Here is a 20,677-nt window from a genome sequence, read left to right on the forward strand (position 1 = left end):
TTTTCGCTCTCACTCTCTGGCATAACTTTTCATAAAATCCACTTTTGTGCCTAGCACCTTAACCTTTATGCATTTTTTTTAAATGTATGAACAGTGAGGTCATTCTGAGTCGATGGGCAGATCTGCATCGGAAACATACATAAAAGATTTGAAATTTTCAAACTTAACTCAATGTTAAGAAACATGCTCAATCTGTAACCCAATGGATTCTCTTTTTACTTGAAGATGCAGCAACAACATTAATAATACCATTTTGGGAAAAGCAGCTCTATTGTATCGCCATTCGCTTTCAAAATTGTTAAAGGGTTAATCCTATGAAAAGCGACCACATTCAGAATCAATGATATTAATCAAGCGTCTTAACAGTCTTTACATGTTTGTAAAATGAAGGTATCAGTTTGAGATGAAAAATAGAACGAAGAACACACTTTTCTTAATTCACAAAAGGCCTGAGGTGTATAAATACTGTTTGTACCGACCAAGGGCCCATTCGTGAATGTACTTATTTTAGTTGGATCATACCTTTCTTCAAAGAAGACATCCACAATAAACGATAAGAGAAAGGTTCGACTGATGGTAAGCTCTTACAGAGATTTGAATGCAAATTATTGGTATCAACCTCCAGGGTGCTACCATTACACCATGGGTCTTTCACACCACAGAAAGTGGTGGGTTTCATTGTGGCTAAAGAGCGTCATCCATGGAAAATCTTTCTTTTTTCAAATGCACCCAGGGAATAATGCTATGAAAGTGGGCGACACAGCAGCGTCATTGCTATTAAATCAAGACACTGAGAGGAAAACAAACACAGTAATTCCCAAGGTCCCACCGCGATTTGAACTCGGATCGCTGGATTCAGAGTCCAGAGTGCTAACCATTACACCATGGAACCTACATACTTAGTAACATGATGAACGTCATTGCAGCAAAAAAGACCCTTTTAGAGAATGTATGCAATATTCTTTTATCTTATGCCTCCAGAGGAAGAATCCTATCCAAATGAGCTGTAAAGCAAAGAGTTTGCTATTGCGCAACAACCAACTAAACAGTTCCACATTTGCACAATATCCGTGGGCTAGGAATATGAGTTTGTTAAAATGATGCATGAGATCTCGATTCTCATTTCTGTTACAACTCTGTCAGGTTGCACCAGCAAGGGGCCCATGGTGTAATGGTTAGCAAAGAACATTACTGAAGGGCCCCTCGGCCAGCCAGAAAGCCAAAATGGAGAGAACGGGCATGAACTGGTTGTGAATGAGCTTCAAAATGCGTTCACAGGTAATTGAACTGGTGATCTCCTCAATTTATTCACCTGGAACTCCTGTCAATAGCAACAGTCTGCAGCTGGGTTGCCAGACATTTCATCCAAAAAAATTTGTCGACAGGACATTTGGTCGAAACCATTTGGTCGAAAACCAAATGGTCGAATTGTTTTTGTTTTTTATTTTCACTTTTTTTTTTTTTTGGGGGGGGGGGTTTGGGGGGGTCCCGCCAACCCCCTTTTTTTCTAAAAAACCCTTTTTTTTTCCCTAAACTACAACCTAAAAAAAATATATATAAATAAATAAAAAAATCGACCATTTGGCTTTCGACCAAATTACGTCGACGAAATGTCTTTCGACGAAATGTCCGGACAGCGGCAGCTGGTCTGTGTCAGTAATGGCAATTTGATTTTGCCATTTTCACAATCCCTAATAAATGAACAAAATGTTCCATTTGTAGGCACAGTTACATGCTATGGTATTTATACCATGCTTAATAACCACCATAGGAGGCTCAGAGCACCATCCGCATTCTTACGTACAAAACATGTAAGGAAATAATCAGATCTTTTGCTCTGCAGGAGTCAGGCTTCTTTAAAGCCTGACAAAGCGGCAGAGTGCCATTGTAAACTGAGGCATGATGAAACCAAGCCCAAGAAACCAGGCAGGTTAAACCCTTCCACTCATGCCCCTAGGCCCCGAACGGCCAGGTTCTTAAGACAGGGCAGCTGGCTTGGATTATGGACAGTTTTAACATAGGGTGGTTTTTCAACCTTATCTCCTCTGGGAGCAAAGCGCTGGACAGGGTTTCCTGTACGTTTTTGAGGTTCGCAGGGATCTATGTGTGGATGTTTCTTGGTGTGAAAAGCATGACACCTTTTGGGGTGACACCAGGCTCTTCTGGGAGTTAATTTGCATAATCTCTACTTTCTATTTTATGTGACATGGGCTGCAGTTACATTGTTCTGTTAATAGAGGGCAACACACAGGTCATAGTTCCAAACAGGGGTGCACGGTCTGCTTGCTAGCTTACATTTACAGTTCTATTTGGGATTCACCGCCTTTTCATAAACTGAGTACTCTTCCGGAGTATTTCTAACTTATGTAGGTGTTTTGGGGGTGTTACGTGCCTTTGTATGACTGCTGCAAACCACTTGATATTAGACATTGATTGGAAACGACATAAAAAATCCTGACACATATTGTAAGCGGACATAAAATGAGCTATATTAGCTAATATAAGTAAACAGACATCACTCCCCCCTCCCCACAAAAAGGGATGTATGCGTACACAAAAAATAAAAATGAAAAACAAGCAACTACTGCAGTTAAAATCTAAAAATGAAAAATTCAGTTACATGATCATGACTCGGAAGGGGAAGTTAAAAAGTAAAAAAACACAAGGTAGGAGAGAGGTTAGCTTTACATGCCATGAGGGAGGAAGAGGTCTTCCAAGCACTGTTGTGTATGTTGGTCAATCCCTCTGAAACGCAAAAGGAATGTGCACATAGAAATCAAAGCAGAGTCATCCAGAGAGACTATTTAATTCTTTTTTTTTCAAATTCTCAAAAGGAAGCTGCTATCAAATTGAACTATTCATCACAGCCACTGCTAGGAAATCTATGTGCATAAAATGACAATACACCCAAAGGAAAACAAAATATAGCTATAACATGTCGGATTACTAAATTCAGAGTCCAGCCTACTAACCATTAGACCATGGAACCTAAATACTTACGCAAATGCTGAACTTCATTATGCCAAAACAGAGACAGTCAGAAACAATATTTAATATTGCTTAATCATATGCCTCAAGAGGAAGAATTTGATCTCCATGATCTATAAAGCACAGAGATTGCTATAGCACAACGTCAATCGACAACATCGCTGTGTTTGTATGATATCAGTCAATTGGGACTATGAATCTGTAAAAATTGTAAATGTGCTCTATATTGCCATTTCTGATTCAACGCTCTCAGGTGCATCTCGCAAGGGTTCCATGGTGTAATGGTTAGCACTTTGGACTTTGAATCCAACGATCCGAGTTGAAGTCTCGGTGGAACCATTATCTTGCTCTTACACTCCATTTTCTAATTTCTCAAATTACAATTCAACAGAGTTAATATTCAGAAGTTCAGTCGACTCAGGTAGCCGTTTTCACACTCTCTCTCTCTCTGCACGACATTACATTTAAATGCACTTTGGTGCCCGATACCAATACAGTGATGCAACTACATATTGTTAATGTACAAACCCTACGGTCAATCAGAGTGGGCACCCAGATATCTCTCAGAAACATTTTCCACAGATGAATAATGTCCAACCTTAACTCTATGAAAAGAAAAATGTACACACTATGTGCAGTAGATTCTCTGCTCACTGGAACATGCAGAAACAACATTGATGTGAAAAGATTGGAAAAAGCCCTATTTTATTAACATTAAAAAATGTTATACAATTATTTTGGTGAATCATATTCACTTTCACAATCATTCCTATGTTTCAAGCAATTTGATGGTCTTATTAAATGTGTAAAAAATGTAATTCTTTGAGCTGACAAACTGTATGGAGAGCAAACTTTTTATAACTTACAAGAGTTATGAGTTCTAGAAAGTAGTGCATTTACTGATCAAGTGCCCTTGTTTAAATGTACTTACTTTATTTGGATCACACCTTTCTCGAAAGAAGAAATAAACTCTAAATTATCAGGAAACAATTCAACTGATTTTAGGGGCCTCCTGGGCTTTGAATGCAAATCGCTGAGATCAAAAGCCAGTTTAATAGCCATTATACCTTGGAGCTTTGGAGATATGAGAGTGGGCAGTTTCTTTGTGGCAAAAGAGAGTCATCCCCAGAAACTATTAATAATTCTTTGGTCAAAGAAGACTGCCATCAAAGTGGGCTGTAAAGCAAAGCTATTGCTGTTATATCTATCTGCAAATGAAAGGCAACTCTAAAAGAGAAGCAGCCCCAAGGTCCCACCAAGATTTGAACTCGGATTGCTGGATACAGAGTCCAGAGTGCTAACCATTACACCATGGAACCTACATAATCCGTAGCATGATGCACTTCATTCTGGCAAAACAGAGCACATCAGAGAAAATATGTAATATTCCTATATCATTAGACTCCAGAGGAAGAATTTGATCCAAATGAGGCATGAAGCCAATACTTTGCGAGTGCACAGCATCCAACAGCAACAGTGCTGCTTCGATATAATATCAGTAAACGGTTACTATAGGTCAGTAAAAATCTTGACTGTGCCCTATATTCTCATTGCCCTAATGAAGCTCTGCCCAACAAGGGTTCCATGGTGTAATGGTTAGCACTTTGGACTTTGAATCCAGCGATCTGAGTTCAAGTCTCGGTGGAACCTCTCTCTTGCTCTAACACATTTTGTCTCCTTTTTGTCTTAAATTATAGGCCAAAGATAGTAATATTCATAAGGTTAGTGGTATAGGGTATTCATTTTCGCTCTCACTCTCTGGCATAACTTTTCATAAAAATCCACTTTTGTGCCTAGCACCTTAACCTTTATGCATTTTTTTAAATGTATGAACAGTGAGGTCATTCTGAGTCAATGGGCATATCTGCATCGGAAACATACATAAAAGATTTGAAATTTTCAAACTTAACTCAATGTTAAGAAACATGCTCAATCTGTGACCCAATGGATTCTCTTTTTACTTGAAGATGCAGCAACAACATTAATAATACCATTTTGGGAAAAGCAGCTCTATTGTATCGCCATTCTCTTTCAAAATTGTTAAAGGGTTAATCCTATGAAAAGCGACCACATTCAGGATCAATGATATTAATCAAGCGTCTTAACAGTCTTTACATGTTTGTAAAATGAAGGTATCAGTTTGAGATGAAAAATAGAACGAAGAACACACTTTTCTTAATTCACAAAAGGCCTGAGGTGTATAAATACTGTTTGTACCGACCAAGGGCCCATTCGTGAATGTACTTACTTTAGTTGGATCATACCTTTCTTCAAAGAAGACATCCACAATAAACGATAAGGGAAAGGTTCGACTGATGGTAAGCTCTTACAGAGATTTGAATGCAAATTATTGGATTCAACCTCCAGGGTGCTACCATTACACCATGGGTCTTTCACACCACAGAAAGTGGTGGGTTTCATTGTGGCTAAAGAGCGTCATCCATGGAAAATCTTTCTTTTTTCAAATGCACCCAGGGAATAATGCTATGAAAGTGGGCGACACAGCAGCGTCATTGCTATTAAAACAAGACACTGAGAGGAAAACAAACACAGTAACTCCCAAGGTCCCACCGAGATTTGAACTCGGATCGCTGGATTCAGAGTCCAGAGTGCTAACCATTACACCATGGAACCTACATACTTAGTGACATGATGAACGTCATTGCAGCAAAAAAAGAGCCTTTCAGAGAATGTATGCAATATTCTTTTATCTTATGCCTCCAGAGGAAGAATCCTATCCAAATAAGCTGTAAAGCAAAGAGTTTGCTATTGCGCAACAACCAACTAAACAGTTCCACATTTGCACAATATCCGTGGGCTAGGAATATGAGTTTGTTAAAATGATGCATGAAATCTCGATTCTCATTTCTGTTACAACTCTGTCAGGTTGCACCAGCAAGGGGCCCATGGTGTAATGGTTAGCAAAGAACATTACTGAAGGGCCCCTCGGCCAGCCAGAAAGCCAAAATGGAGAGAACGGGCATGAACTGGTTGTGAATGAGCTTCAAAATGCGTTCACAGGTAATTGAACTGGTGATCTCCTCAGTTTATTCACCTGGAACTCCTGTCAATAGCAACAGTCGGCAGCTGGGTTGCCAGACATTTCGTTGAAAAAAATTTGTCGACAGGACATTTGGTCGAAACCATTTGGTCGAAAACCAAATGGTCGAATTGTTTTTGTTTTTTATTTTCACTTTTTTTTTTTGGGGGAGGTTTCAGGGGGTCCCCCCCTTCCCCCTTTTTTTCTAAAACCCCCCTTTTTTCCCTAAACTACAACCTAAAAAATATATATATAAATAAATAAAAAAATCGACCATTTGGCTTTCAACCAAATTACGTCGACCAAATGTCTTTCGACGAAATGTCCGGACAGCGGCAGCTGGTCTGTGTCAGTAATGGCAATTTGATTTTGCCATTTTCACAACTCCCTAATAAATGAACAAAATGTTCCATTTGTAGGCACAGTTACATGCTATGGTATGTATACCATGCTTAATAACCACCATAGGAGGCTCAGAGAACCATCTGCATTCTTACGTACAAAACATGTAAGGAAATAATCAGATCTTTTGCTCTGCAGGAGTCAGGCTTCTTTAAAGCCTGACAAAGCGGCAGAGTGCCATTGTAAACTGAGGTATGATGAAACCAAGCCCAAGAACCAAGGCAGGTTAAACCCTTCCACTCATGCCACTAGGCCCCGAATGGCCACGAACAGCCAGGTTCTATAGACAGGGCAGCTGGCATAGATTATGGACACTTTTAACATAGGGTGGTTTTTCAACCTTATCTCCTCTGGGAGCAAAGCGCTGGACATGGTTTCCTGTACGTTTTTGAGGTTCGCAGGGTGTGTGGATGTTTCTTGGTGTCAAAAGCATGACACCTTTTGGGGTGACACCAGGCTCTTCTGGGAGTTAATTTGCATAATCTCTACTTTCTATTTTATGTGACATGGGCTGCAGTTACATTGTTCTGTTAATAGAGGGCAAAACACAGTTCATAGTTCCAAACAGGGGTGCACGGTCTGCTTGCTAGCTTACATTTACAGTTCTATTTGGGATTCACCGCCTTTTCATAAACTGAGTACACTTCCGGAGTATTTCTAACTTATGTAGGTGTTTTGGGGGTGTTACGTGCCTTTGTATGACTGCTGCAAACCACTTGATATTAGACATTGATTGGAAACAACATAAAAAATCCTGACACATATTGTAAGCGGACATAAAATGACCTATATTAGCTAATATAAGTAAACAGACATCACTCCCCCCTCCCCACAAAAAGGGATGTATGCGTACACAAAAAATAAAAATGAAAAACAAGCAACTACTGCAGTTAAAGTCTAAAAATGTAAATTCAGTTACATGATCATGACTCGGAAGGGGAAGTGAAAAAGTAAAAAAACACAAGGTAGGAGAGAGGTTAGCTTTACATGCCATGAGGGAGGAAGAGGTCTTCCAAGCACTGTTGTGTATGTTGGTCAATCCCTCTGAAACGCAAAAGGAATGTGCACATAGAAATCAAAGCAGAGTCATCCAGAGAGACTATTTAATTCTTTTTTTTTCAAATTCTCAAAAGGATGCTGCTATCGAATTGAACTATTCATCACAGCCACTGCTAGGAAATCTATGTGCATAAAATGACAATACACCCAAAGGAAAACAAAATATAGCTATAACATGTCAGATTACTAAATTCAGAGTCCAGCCTACTAACCATTAGACCATGGAACCTAAATACTTCCGCAAATGCTGAACTTCATTATGCCAAAACAGAGGCAGTCAGAAACAATATTTAATATTGCTTAATCATATGCCTCAAGAGGAAGAATTTGATCTACATGATCTATAAAGCACAGAGATTGCTATAGCACAACGTCAATCGACAACATCGCTGTGTTTGTATGATATCAGTCAATTGGGACTATGAATCTGTAAAAATTGTAAATGTGCTCTATATTGCCATTTCTGATTCAACGCTCTCAGGTGCATCTTGCAAGGGTTCCATGGTGTAATGGTTAGCACTTTGGACTTTGAATCCAACGATCCAAGTTCAAGTCTCAGTGGAACCGTTATCTTGCTCTTACACTCCATTTTCTAATTTCTCAAATTACAATTCAACAGAGTTAATATTCAGAAGTTCAGTCGACTCAGATAGCCGTTTTCACACTCTCTCTCTCTCTGCACGACATTACATTTAAATGCACTTTGGTGCCTGATACCAATACAGTGATGCAACTACATATCGTTAATGTACAATCCCTAAGGTCAATCAGAGTGGGCACCCAGATATCTCTCAGAAACATTTTCCACAGATGCATAATGTCCAACCTTAACTCTATGAAAAGAAAAATGTACACACTATGTGCAGTAGATTCTCTGCTCACTGGAACATGCAGAAACAACATTGATGTGAAAAGATTGGAAAAAGCCCTATTTTATTAACATTAAAACATGTTATACAATTATTTTGGTGAATCATATTCACTTTCACAATCATTCCTATGTTTCAAGCAATTTGATGGTCTTATTAAATGTGGAAAAAATGTAATTCTTTGAGTTGACAAACTGTATGGAGAGCAAACTTTTTATAACTTACAAGAGTTATGAGTTCTAGAAAGTAGTGCATTTACTGATCAAGTGCCCTTGTTTAAATGTACTTACTTTATTTGGATCACACCTTTCTCGAAAGAAGAAATAAACTCTAAATTATCAGGAAACAATTCAACTGATTTTAGGGGCCTCCTGGGCTTTGAATCCAAATCGTTGAGATCAATAGCCAGTTTAATAGCCATTATACCTTGGAGCTTTGGAGATATGAGAGTGGGCAGTTTCTTAGTTTCTTTGTGGCAAAAGAAAGTCATCCCCAGAAACTATTAATATTCTTTGGTCAAAGAAGACTGCCATCAAAGTGGGCTGTAAAGCAAAGCTATTGCTGTTATATCTATCTGCAAATGAAAGGCAACTCTAAAAGAAAAGCAGCCCCAAGGTCCCACCGAGATTTGAACTCGGATCGCTGGATTCAGAGTCCAGCGTGCTAACCATTACACCATGGAACCTACATATTCAGTAGCATGATGCACTTCATTCTGGCAAAACAGAGCACATCAGAGAAAATATGTAATATTCCTATATCATTAGACTCCAGAGGAAGAATTTGATCCAAATGAGGCATGAAGCCAATACTTTGCGATTGCACAGCATCCAACAGCAACAGCGCTGCTTCGATATAATATCAGTAAACGGTTACTATAGGTCAGTAAAAATCTTGGCTGTGCCCTATATTCTCATTGCCCTTATGAAGCGCTGCCCAACAAGGGTTCCATGGTGTAATGGTTAGCACTTTGGACATTAAATCCAGTGATCCGAGTTCAAGTCTCGGTGGAACCTCTCTCTTGCTCTAACACACTTTGTCTCCTTTTTGTCTTAAATTATAGGCCAAAGATAGTAATATTCATAAGGTTAGTGGTGTAGGGTATTCATTTTCGCTCTCACTCTCTGGCATAACTTTTCATAAAAATCCACTTTTGTGCCTAGCACCTTAACCTTTATGCATTTTTTTAAATGTATGAACAGCGAGGTCATTCTGAGTCGATGGGCAGATCTGCATCGGAAACATACATAAAAGATTTGAAATTTTCAAACTTAACTCAACGTTAAGAAACATGATCAATCTGTGACCCAATGGGTTCTCTTTTTACTTGAAGATGCAGCAACAACATTAATAATACCATTTTGGGAAAAGCAGCTCTATTGTATCGCCATTCTCTTTCAAAATTGTTAAAGGGTTAATCCTATGAAAAGCGACCACATTCAGAATCAATGATATTAATCAAGCGTCTTAACAGTCTTTTCATGTTTGTAAAATGAAGGTATCAGTTTGAGATGAAAAATAGAACGAAGAACAGACTTTTCTTAATTCACAAAAGGCCTGAGGTGTATAAATACTGTTTGTACCGACCAAGGGCCCATTCGTGAATGTACTTACTTTAGTTGGATCATACCTTTCTTCAAAGAAGACATCCACAATAAACGATAAGGGAAAGGTTCGACTGATGGTAAGCTCTTACAGAGATTTGAATGAAAATTATTGGATTCAACCTCCAGGGTGCTACCATTACACCATGGGTCTTTCACACCACAGAAAGTGGTGGGTTTCATTGTGGCTAAAGAGCGTCATCCATGGAAAATCTTTCTTTTTTCAAATGCACCCAGGGAATAATGCTATAAAAGTGGGCGACACAGCAGCGTCATTGCTATTAAAACAAGACACTGAGAGGAAAACAAATACAATAATTCCCAAGGTCCCACCGAGATTTGAACTCGGATCGCTGGATTCAGAGTCCAGAGTGCTAACCATTACACCATGGAACCTACATACTTAGTGACATGATGAACGTCATTGCAGCAAGAAAAGAGCCTTTTAGAGAATATATGCAATATTCTTTTATCTTATGCCTCCAGAGGAAGAATCATATCCAAATGAGCTGTAAAGCAAAGAGTTTGCTATTGCGCAACAACCAACTAAACAGTTCCACATTTGCACAATATCCGTGGTCTAGGAATATGAGTTTGTTAAAATGATGCATGAGATCTCGATTCTCATTTCTGTTACAACTCTGTCAGGTTGCACCAGCAAGGGGCCCATGGTGTAATGGTTAGCAAAGAACATTACTGAAGGGCCCCTCGGCCAGCCAGAAAGCCAAAATGGAGAGAACGGGTATGAACTGGTTGTGAATGAGTTTCAAAATGTGTTCACAGGTAATTGAACTGGTGATCTCCTCAGTTTATTCACCTGGAACTCCTGTCAATAGCAACAGTCGGCAGCTGGGTTGCCAGACATTTGGTGGAAAAAAATGTGTCGACAGGACATTTGGTCGAAACCATTTGGTCGAAAACCAAATGGTCAAATTGTTTTTGTTTTTTATTTTCACTTTTTTTTTCTTTTTGGGGGGGTTTCGGGGGGTCCCCCCCTTCCCCCTTTTTTTCTAAAAACCCCTTTTTTTCCCTAAACTACAACCTAAAATATATATATATAAATAAATAAAAAAATCGACTATTTGGCTTTCGACCAAATTACGTCGACCAAATGTCTTTCGACGAAATGTCCGGACAGCGGCAGCTGGTCTGTGTCAGTAATGGCAATTTGATTTTGCCATTTTCACAACTCCCTAATAAATGAACAAAATGTTCCATTTGTAGGCACAGTTACATGCTATGGTATGTATACCATGCTTAATAACCACCATAGGAGGCTCAGAGCACCATCCGCATTCTTACGTACAAAACATGTAAGGAAATAATCAGATCTTTTGCTCTGCAGGAGTCAGGCTTCTTTAAAGCCTGACAAAGTGGCAGAGTGCCATTGTAAACTGAGGCATGATGAAACCATGCCCAAGAACCCAGGCAGGTTAATCCCTTCCACTCATGCCCCTAGGCCCCGAATGGCCACGAACAGCCAGGTTCTATAGACAGGGCAGCTGGCATGGATTATGGACACTTTTGAACATAGGGTGGTTTTTCAACCTTATCTCCTCTGGGAGCAAAGCGCTGGACAGGGTTTCCTGTACGTTTTTGAGGTTCGCAGGGATCTATTTGTGGATGTTTCTTGGTGTGAAAAGCATGACACCTTTTGGGGTGACACCAGGCTCTTCTGGGAGTTAATTTGCATAATCTCTACTTTCTATTTTATGTGACATGGGCTGCAGTTACATTGATCTGTTAATAGAGGGCAAAACACAGGTCATAGTTCCAAACAGGGGTGCACGGTCTGCTTGCTAGCTTACATTTACAGTTCTATTTGGGATTCACCGCCTTTTCATAAACTGAGTACACTTTCGGAGTATTTCTAACTTATGTAGGTGTTTTGGGGGTGTTACGTGCCTTTGTATGACTGCTGCAAACCACTTGATATTAGACATTGATTGGAAACGACATAAAAAATCCTGACACATATTGTAAGCGGACATAAAATGACCTATATTAGCTAATATAAGTAAACAGACATCACTCCCCCCTCCCCACAAAAAGGGATGTATGCGTACACAAAAAATAAAAATGAAAAACAAGCAACTACTGCAGTTAAAATCTAAAAATGTAAATTCAGTTACATGATCATGACTCGGAAGGGGAAGTTAAAAAGTAAAAAAACACAAGGTAGGAGAGAGGTTAGCTTTACATGCCATGAGGGAGGAAGAGGTCTTCCAAGCACTGTTGTGTATGTTGGTCAATCCCTCTGAAACGCAAAAGGAATGTGCACATAGAAATCAAAGCAGAGTCATTCAGAGAGACTATTTAATTCTTTTTTTTTCAAATTCTCAAAAGGAAGCTGCTATCAAATTGAACTATTCATCACAGCCACTGCTAGGAAATCTATGTGCATAAAATGACAATACACCCAAAGGAAAACAAAATATAGCTATAACATGTCGGATTACTAAATTCAGAGTCCAGCCTACTAACCATTAAACCATGGAACCTAAATACTTACGCAAATGCTGAACTTCATTATGCCAAAACAGAGACAGTCAGAAACAATATTTAATATTGCTTAATTATATGCCTCAAGAGGAAGAATTTGAACTCCATGATCTATAAAGCACAGAGATTGCTATAGCACAACGTCAATCGACAACATCGCTGTGTTTGTATGATATCAGTCAATTGGGACTATGAATCTGTAAAAATTGTAAATGTGCTCTATATTGCCATATCTGATTCAACGCTCTCAGGTGCATCTCGCATGGGTTCCATGGTCTAATGGTTAGCACTTTGGACTTTGAATCCAACGATCAACCATTATCTTGCTCTTACACTCCATTTTCTAATTTCTCAAATTACAATTCAACAGAGTTAATATTCAGAAGTTCAGTCGACTCAGGTAGCCGTTTTCACACTCTCTCTCTCTCTGCACGACATTACATTTAAATGCATTTTGGTGCCTGATACCAATACAGTGATGCAACTACATATCGTTAATGTACAATCCCTAAGGTCAATCAGAGTGGGCACCCAGATATCTCTCAGAAACATTTTCCACAGATGAATAATGTCCAACCTTAACTCTATGAAAAGAAAAATGTACACACTATGTGCAGTAGATTCTCTGCTCACTGGAACATGCAGAAACAACATTGATGTGAAAAGATTGGAAAAAGCCCTATTTTATTAACATTAAAAAATGTTATACAATTATTTTGGTGAATCATATTCACTTTCACAATCATTCCTATGTTTCAAGCAATTTGATGGTCTTATTAAATGTGTAAAAAATGTAATTCTTTGAGCTGACAAACTGTATGGAGAGCAAACTTTTTATAACTTACAAGAGTTATGAGTTCTAGAAAGTAGTGCATTTACTGATCAAGTGCCCTTGTTTAAATGTACTTATTTCTTTGGATCACACCTTTCTCGAAAGAAGAAATAAACTCTAAATTATCAGGAAACAATTCAACTGATTTTAGGGGCCTCCTGGGCTTTGAATGCAAATCGCTGAGATCAAAAGCCAGTTTAATAGCCATTATACCTTGGAGCTTTGGAGATATGAGGCTGGGCAGTTTCTTTGTGGCAAAAGAGAGTCATCCCCAGAAACTATTAATATTCTTTGGTCAAAGAAGACTGCCATCAAAGTGGGCTGTAAAGCAAAGCTATTGCTGTTATATCTATCTGCAAATGAAAGGCAACTCTAAAAGAGAAGCAGCCCCAAGGTCCCACCGAGATTTGAACTCGGATCGCTGAATTCAGAGTCCAGAGTGCTAACCATTACACCATGGAACCTACATATTTAGTAGCATGATGCACTTCATTCTGGCAAAACAGAGCACATCAGAGAAAATATGTAATATTCCTATATCATTAGACTCCAGAGGAAGAATTTGATCCAAATGAGGCATGAAGCCAATACTTTGCGATTGCACAGCATCCAACAGCAACAGTGCTGCTTTAATATAATATCAGTAAACGGTTACTATAGGTCAGTAAAAATCTTGACTGTGCCCTATATTCTCATTGCCCTTATGAAGCTCTGCCCAACAAGGGTTCCATGGTGTAATGGTTAGCACTTTGGGCTTTGAATCCAACGATCCGAGTTCAAGTCTCGGTGGAAACGTTATCTTGCTCTTACACTCCATTTTCTAATTTCTCAAATTACAATTCAACAGAGTTAATTTTCAGAAGTTCAGTCGACTCAGGTAGCCGTTTTCACACTCTTTCTCTCTCTGCACGACATTACATTTAAATGCACTTTGGTGCCTGATACCAATACAGTGATGCAACTACATATCGTTAATGTACAATCCCTAAGGTCAATCAGAGTGGGCACCCAGATATCTCTCAGAAACATTTTCCACAGATGAATAATGTCCAACCTTAACTCTATGAAAAGAAAAATGTACACACTATGTGCAGTAGATTCTCTGCTCACTGGAACATGCAGAAACAACATTGATGTGAAAAGATTGGAAAAAGCCCTATTTTATTAACATTAAAAAATGTTATACAATTATTTTGGTGAACCATATTCACTTTCACAATCATTCCTATGTTTCAAGCAATTTGATGGTCTTATTAAATGTGTAAAAAATGTAATTCTTTGAGCTGACAAACTGTATGGAGAGCAAACATTTTATAACTTACAAGAGTTATGAGTTCTAGAAAGTAGTGCATTTACTGATCAAGTGCCCTTGTTTAAATGTACTTACTTTATTTGGATCACACCTTTCATGAAAGAAGAAATAAACTCTAAATTATCAGGAAACAATTCAACTAATTTTAGGGGCCTCCTGGGCTTTGAATGCAAATCGCTGAGATCAAAAGCCAGTTTAATAGTCATTATACCTTGGAGCTTTGGAGATATGAGAGTGGGCAGTTTCTTTGTGGCAAAAGAGAGTCATCCCCAGAAACTATTAATATTCTTTGGTCAAAGAAGACTGCCATCAAAGTGGGCTGTAAAGCAAAGCTATTGCTGTTATATCTATCTGCAAATGAAAGGCAACTCTAAAAGAAAATCAGCCCCAAGGTCCCACCGAGATTTGAACTCAGATCTCAGATCGCTGGATTCAGAGTCCAGAGCGCTAACCATTACACCACGGAACCTACATATTCAGTAGCATGATGCACTTCATTCTGGCAAAACAGAGTCCAGAGTGCTAACCATTACACCATGGAACCTACATATTCAGTAGCATGATGCACTTCATTCTGGCAAAACAGAGCACATCAGAGAAAATATGTAATATTCCTATATCTTTAGACTCCAGAGGAAGAATTTGATCCAAATGAGGCATGAAGCCAATACTTTGCGATTGCACAGCATCCAACAGCAACAGTGCTATTTTGATATAATATCAGTAAACGGTTACTATAGGTCAGTAAAAATCTTGACTGTGCCCTTTATTCTCATTGCCCTTATGAAGCTCTGCCCAACAAGGGTTCCATGGTGTAATGGTTAGCACTTTGGACTTTGAATCCAGCGATCCACCTCTCTCTTGCTCTAACACACTTTGTCTCCTTTTTGTCTTAAATTATAGGCCAAAGATAGTAATATTCATAAGGTTAGTGGTGTAGGGTATTCATTTTCGATCCCTCACTCTCTGGCATAACTTTTCATAAAAATCCACTTTTGTGCCTAGCACCTTAACCTTTATGCATTTTTATTAAATGTATGAACAGTGAGGTCATTCTGAGTCGATGGGCAGATCTGCATCGGAAACATACATAAAAGATTTGAAATTTTCAAACTTAACTCAATGGTAAGAAACATGCTCAATCTGTGACCCAATGGATTCTCTTTTTACTTGAAGATGCAGCAACAACATTAATAATACCATTTTGGGAAAAGCAGCTCTATTGTATCGCCATTCTCTTTCAAAATTGTTAAAGGGTTAATCCTATGAAAAGCGACCACATTCAGAATCAATGATATTAATCAAGCGTCTTAACAGTCTTTACATGTTTGTAAAATGAAGGTATCAGTTTGAGATGAAAAATAGAACGAAGAACACACTTTTCTTAATTCACAAAAGGCCTGAGGTGTATAAATACTGTTTGTACCGACCAAGGGCCCATTCGTGAATGTACTTACTTTAGTTGGATCATACCTTTCTTCAAAGAAGACATCCACAATAAACGATAAGGGAAAGGTTCGACTGATGGTAAGCTCTTACAGAGATTTGAATGCAAATTATTGGATTCAACCTCCAGGGTGCTACCATTACACCATGGGTCTTTCACACCACAGAAAGTGGTGGGTTTCATTGTGGCTAAAGAGCGTCATCCATGGAAAATCTTTCTTTTTTCAAATGCACCCAGGGAATAATGCTATGAAAGTGGGCGACACAGCAGCGTCATTGCTATTAAATCAAGACACTGAGAGGAAAACAAACACAGTAATTCCCAAGGTCCCACCGCGATTTGAACTCGGATCGCTGGATTCAGAGTCCAGAGTGCTAACCATTACACCATGGAACCTACATACTTAGTGACATGATGAACGTCATTGCAGCAAGAAAAGAGCCTTTTAGAGAATGTATGCAATATTCTTTTATCTTATGCCTCCAGAGGAAGAATCCTATCCAAATGAGCTGTAAAGCAAAGAGTTTGCTATTGCGCAACAACCAACTAAACAGTTCCACATTTGCACAATATCCGTGGGCTAGGAATATGAGTTTGTTAAAATGATGCATGAGATCTCGATTCTCATTTCTGTTACAACTCTGTCAGGTTGCACCAGCAAGGGGCCCATGGTGTAATGGTTAGCAAAGAACATTACTGAAGCGCCCCTCGGCCAGCCAGAAAGCCAAAATGGAGAGAACGGGCATGAACTGGTTGTGAATGAGCTTCAAAATGCGTTCACAGGTAATTGAACTGGTGATCTCCTCAGTTTATTCACCTGGAACTCCTGTCAATAGCAACAGTCGGCAGCTGGGTTGCCAGACATTTCGTCGAAAAAAATTTGTCGACAGGACATTTGGTCGAAACCATTTGGTCGAAAACCAAATGGTCGAATTGTTTTTGTTTTTTATTTTCACTTTTTTTTTTTTGGGGGGGGGTTGGGTTGGGAACCCCCTTTTTTTCTAAAAAACCCTTTTTTCCCTAAACTACAACCTAAAAAATATATATATAAATAAATAAAAAAATCGACCATTTGGCTTTCGACCAAATTACGCCGACCAAATGTCTTTCGACGAAATGTCCGGACAGCGGCAGCTGGTCTGTGTCAGTAATGGCAATTTGATTTTGTCATTTTCACAACTCCCTAATAAATGAACAAAATGTTCCATTTGTAGGCACAGTTACATGCTATGGTATGTATACCATGCTTAATAACCACCATAGGAGGCTCAGAGCACCATCCGCATTCTTACGTACAAAACATGTAAGGAAATAATCAGATCTTTTGCTCTGCAGGAGTCAGGCTTCTTTAAAGCCTGACAAAGCGGCAGAGTGCCATTGTAAACTGAGGCATGATGAAACCATGCCCAAGAACCCAGGCAGGTTAAACCCTTCCACTCATACCCCTAGGCCCCGAATGGCCACGAACAGCCAGGTTCTGTAGACAGGGCAGCTGGCATGGATTATGGACACTTTTAACATAGGGTGGTTTTTCAACCTTATCTCCTCTGGGAGCAAAGCGCTGGACAGGGTTTCCTGTACGTTTTTGAGGTTCGCAGGGATCTATGTGTGGATGTTTCTTGGTGTGAAAAGCATGACACCTTTTGGGGTGACACCAGGCTCTTCTGGCAGTTAATTTGCATAATCTCTACTTTCTATTTTATGTGACATGGGCTGCAGTTACATTGTTCTGTTAATAGAGGGCAACACACAGGTCATAGTTCCAAACAGGGGTTCACGGTCTGCTTGCTAGCTTACATTTACAGTTCTATTTGGGATTCACCGCCTTTTCATAAACTGAGTACTCTTCCGGAGTATTTCTAACTTATGTAGGTCTTTTGGGGGTGTTACGTGCCTTTGTATGACTGCTGCAAACCACTTGATATTAGACATTGATTGGAAACGACATAAAAAATCCTGACACATATTGTAAGCGGACATAAAATGACCTATATTAGCTAATATAAGTAAACAGACATCACTCCCCCCTCCCCACAAAAAGGGATGTATGCGTACACAAAAAATAAAAATGAAAAACAAGCAACTACTGCAGTTAAAATCTAAAAATGTAAATTCAGTTACATGATCATGACTCGGAAGGGGAAGTTAAAAAGTAAAAAAACACAAGGTAGGAGAGAGGTTAGCTTTACATGCCATGAGGGAGGAAGAGGTCTTCCAAGCACTGTTGTGTATGTTGGTCAATCCCTCTGAAACGCAAAAGGAATGTGCACATAGAAATCAAAGCAGAGTCATTCAGAGAGACTATTTAATTCTTTTTTTTTCAAATTCTCAAAAGGAAGCTGCTATCAAATTGAACTATTCATCACAGCCACTGCTAGGAAATCTATGTGCATAAAATGACAATACACCCAAAGGAAAACAAAATATAGCTATAACATGTCGGATTACTAAATTCAGAGTCCAGCCTACTAACCATTAAACCATGGAACCTAAATACTTACGCAAATGCTGAACTTCATTATGCCAAAACAGAGACAGTCAGAAACAATATTTAATATTGCTTAATTATATGCCTCAAGAGGAAGAATTTGAACTCCATGATCTATAAAGCACAGAGATTGCTATAGCACAACGTCAATCGACAACATCGCTGTGTTTGTATGATATCAGTCAATTGGGACTATGAATCTGTAAAAATTGTAAATGTGCTCTATATTGCCATATCTGATTCAACGCTCTCAGGTGCATCTCGCATGGGTTCCATGGTCTAATGGTTAGCACTTTGGACTTTGAATCCAACGATCAACCATTATCTTGCTCTTACACTCCATTTTCTAATTTCTCAAATTACAATTCAACAGAGTTAATATTCAGAAGTTCAGTCGACTCAGGTAGCCGTTTTCACACTCTCTCTCTCTCTGCACGACATTACATTTAAATGCATTTTGGTGCCTGATACCAATACAGTGATGCAACTACATATCGTTAATGTACAATCCCTAAGGTCAATCAGAGTGGGCACCCAGATATCTCTCAGAAACATTTTCCACAGATGAATAATGTCCAACCTTAACTCTATGAAAAGAAAAATGTACACACTATGTGCAGTAGATTCTCTGCTCACTGGAACATGCAGAAACAACATTGATGTGAAAAGATTGGAAAAAGCCCTATTTTATTAACATTAAAAAATGTTATACAATTATTTTGGTGAATCATATTCACTTTCACAATCATTCCTATGTTTCAAGCAATTTGATGGTCTTATTAAATGTGTAAAAAATGTAATTCTTTGAGCTGACAAACTGTATGGAGAGCAAACTTTTTATAACTTACAAGAGTTATGAGTTCTAGAAAGTAGTGCATTTACTGATCAAGTGCCCTTGTTTAAATGTACTTATTTCTTTGGATCACACCTTTCTCGAAAGAAGAAATAAACTCTAAATTATCAGGAAACAATTCAACTGATTTTAGGGGCCTCCTGGGCTTTGAATGCAAATCGCTGAGATCAAAAGCCAGTTTAATAGCCATTATACCTTGGAGCTTTGGAGATATGAGGCTGGGCAGTTTCTTTGTGGCAAAAGAGAGTCATCCCCAGAAACTATTAATATTCTTTGGTCAAAGAAGACTGCCATCAAAGTGGGCTGTAAAGCAAAGCTATTGCTGTTATATCTATCTGCAAATGAAAGGCAACTCTAAAAGAGAAGCAGCCCCAAGGTCCCACCGAGATTTGAACTCGGATCGCTGAATTCAGAGTCCAGAGTGCTAACCATTACACCATGGAACCTACATATTTAGCAGCATGATGCACTTCATTCTGGCAAAACAGAGCACATCAGAGAAAATATGTAATATTCCTATATCATTAGACTCCAGAGGAAGAATTTGATCCAAATGAGGCATGAAGCCAATACTTTGCGATTGCACAGCATCCAACAGCAACAGTGCTGCTTTAATATAATATCAGTAAACGGTTACTATAGGTCAGTAAAAATCTTGACTGTGCCCTATATTCTCATTGCCCTTATGAAGCTCTGCCCAACAAGGGTTCCATGGTGTAATGGTTAGCACTTTGGGCTTTGAATCCAACGATCCGAGTTCAAGTCTCGGTGGAAACGTTATCTTGCTCTTACACTCCATTTTCTAATTTCTCAAATTACAATTCAACAGAGTTAATTTTCAGAAGTTCAGTCGACTCAGGTAGCCGTTTTCACACTCTTTCTCTCTCTGCACGACATTACATTTAAATGCACTTTGGTGCCTGATACCAATACAGTGATGCAACTACATATCGTTAATGTACAATCCCTAAGGTCAATCAGAGTGGGCACCCAGATATCTCTCAGAAACATTTTCCACAGATGAATAATGTCCAACCTTAACTCTATGAAAAGAAAAATGTACACACTATGTGCAGTAGATTCTCTGCTCACTGGAACATGCAGAAACAACATTGATGTGAAAAGATTGGAAAAAGCCCTATTTTATTAACATTAAAAAATGTTATACAATTATTTTGGTGAACCATATTCACTTTCACAATCATTCCTATGTTTCAAGCAATTTGATGGTCTTATTAAATGTGTAAAAAATGTAATTCTTTGAGCTGACAAACTGTATGG

The 20,677-nt window shown here is 38.8% G+C and overlaps 13 non-coding genes across 13 annotated transcripts; 5 read left to right on the forward strand and 8 right to left on the reverse strand.

The window, feature by feature from the left end:
• Positions 1 to 820: 820 nt before the first annotated feature.
• On the reverse strand, positions 821 to 892 carry TRNAQ-CUG (transfer RNA glutamine (anticodon CUG)). Its single transcript has one exon. It is a non-coding gene; the product is annotated as a tRNA-Gln (tRNA).
• A 2,363-nt stretch (positions 893 to 3,255) lies between these two features.
• TRNAQ-UUG (transfer RNA glutamine (anticodon UUG)) lies at positions 3,256 to 3,327 on the forward strand. The gene has a single exon. It is a non-coding gene; the product is annotated as a tRNA-Gln (tRNA).
• A 1,239-nt stretch (positions 3,328 to 4,566) lies between these two features.
• TRNAQ-UUG (transfer RNA glutamine (anticodon UUG)) lies at positions 4,567 to 4,638 on the forward strand. Its single transcript has one exon. It is a non-coding gene; the product is annotated as a tRNA-Gln (tRNA).
• Positions 4,639 to 5,550: 912 nt separating this feature from the next.
• TRNAQ-CUG (transfer RNA glutamine (anticodon CUG)) lies at positions 5,551 to 5,622 on the reverse strand. The gene has a single exon. It is a non-coding gene; the product is annotated as a tRNA-Gln (tRNA).
• A 2,362-nt stretch (positions 5,623 to 7,984) lies between these two features.
• TRNAQ-UUG (transfer RNA glutamine (anticodon UUG)) lies at positions 7,985 to 8,056 on the forward strand. The gene has a single exon. It is a non-coding gene; the product is annotated as a tRNA-Gln (tRNA).
• Positions 8,057 to 8,971: 915 nt separating this feature from the next.
• Positions 8,972 to 9,043, reverse strand: TRNAQ-CUG (transfer RNA glutamine (anticodon CUG)). The gene has a single exon. It is a non-coding gene; the product is annotated as a tRNA-Gln (tRNA).
• Positions 9,044 to 10,286: 1,243 nt separating this feature from the next.
• On the reverse strand, positions 10,287 to 10,358 carry TRNAQ-CUG (transfer RNA glutamine (anticodon CUG)). The gene has a single exon. It is a non-coding gene; the product is annotated as a tRNA-Gln (tRNA).
• Positions 10,359 to 13,688: 3,330 nt separating this feature from the next.
• On the reverse strand, positions 13,689 to 13,760 carry TRNAQ-CUG (transfer RNA glutamine (anticodon CUG)). The gene has a single exon. It is a non-coding gene; the product is annotated as a tRNA-Gln (tRNA).
• Positions 13,761 to 14,019: 259 nt separating this feature from the next.
• Positions 14,020 to 14,091, forward strand: TRNAQ-UUG (transfer RNA glutamine (anticodon UUG)). The gene has a single exon. It is a non-coding gene; the product is annotated as a tRNA-Gln (tRNA).
• Positions 14,092 to 14,998: 907 nt separating this feature from the next.
• On the reverse strand, positions 14,999 to 15,077 carry TRNAQ-CUG (transfer RNA glutamine (anticodon CUG)). Its single transcript has one exon. It is a non-coding gene; the product is annotated as a tRNA-Gln (tRNA).
• A 1,302-nt stretch (positions 15,078 to 16,379) lies between these two features.
• TRNAQ-CUG (transfer RNA glutamine (anticodon CUG)) lies at positions 16,380 to 16,451 on the reverse strand. The gene has a single exon. It is a non-coding gene; the product is annotated as a tRNA-Gln (tRNA).
• Positions 16,452 to 19,770: 3,319 nt separating this feature from the next.
• On the reverse strand, positions 19,771 to 19,842 carry TRNAQ-CUG (transfer RNA glutamine (anticodon CUG)). The gene has a single exon. It is a non-coding gene; the product is annotated as a tRNA-Gln (tRNA).
• Positions 19,843 to 20,101: 259 nt separating this feature from the next.
• On the forward strand, positions 20,102 to 20,173 carry TRNAQ-UUG (transfer RNA glutamine (anticodon UUG)). The gene has a single exon. It is a non-coding gene; the product is annotated as a tRNA-Gln (tRNA).
• The last annotated feature ends 504 nt before the right edge of the window (positions 20,174 to 20,677 follow it).

Source organism: Ambystoma mexicanum, chromosome 5p, assembly GCF_040938575.1.
Source record: "Ambystoma mexicanum isolate Mex_15411 chromosome 5p, UKY_AmexF1_1, whole genome shotgun sequence".
NCBI lineage: Eukaryota > Metazoa > Chordata > Amphibia > Caudata > Ambystomatidae > Ambystoma > Ambystoma mexicanum.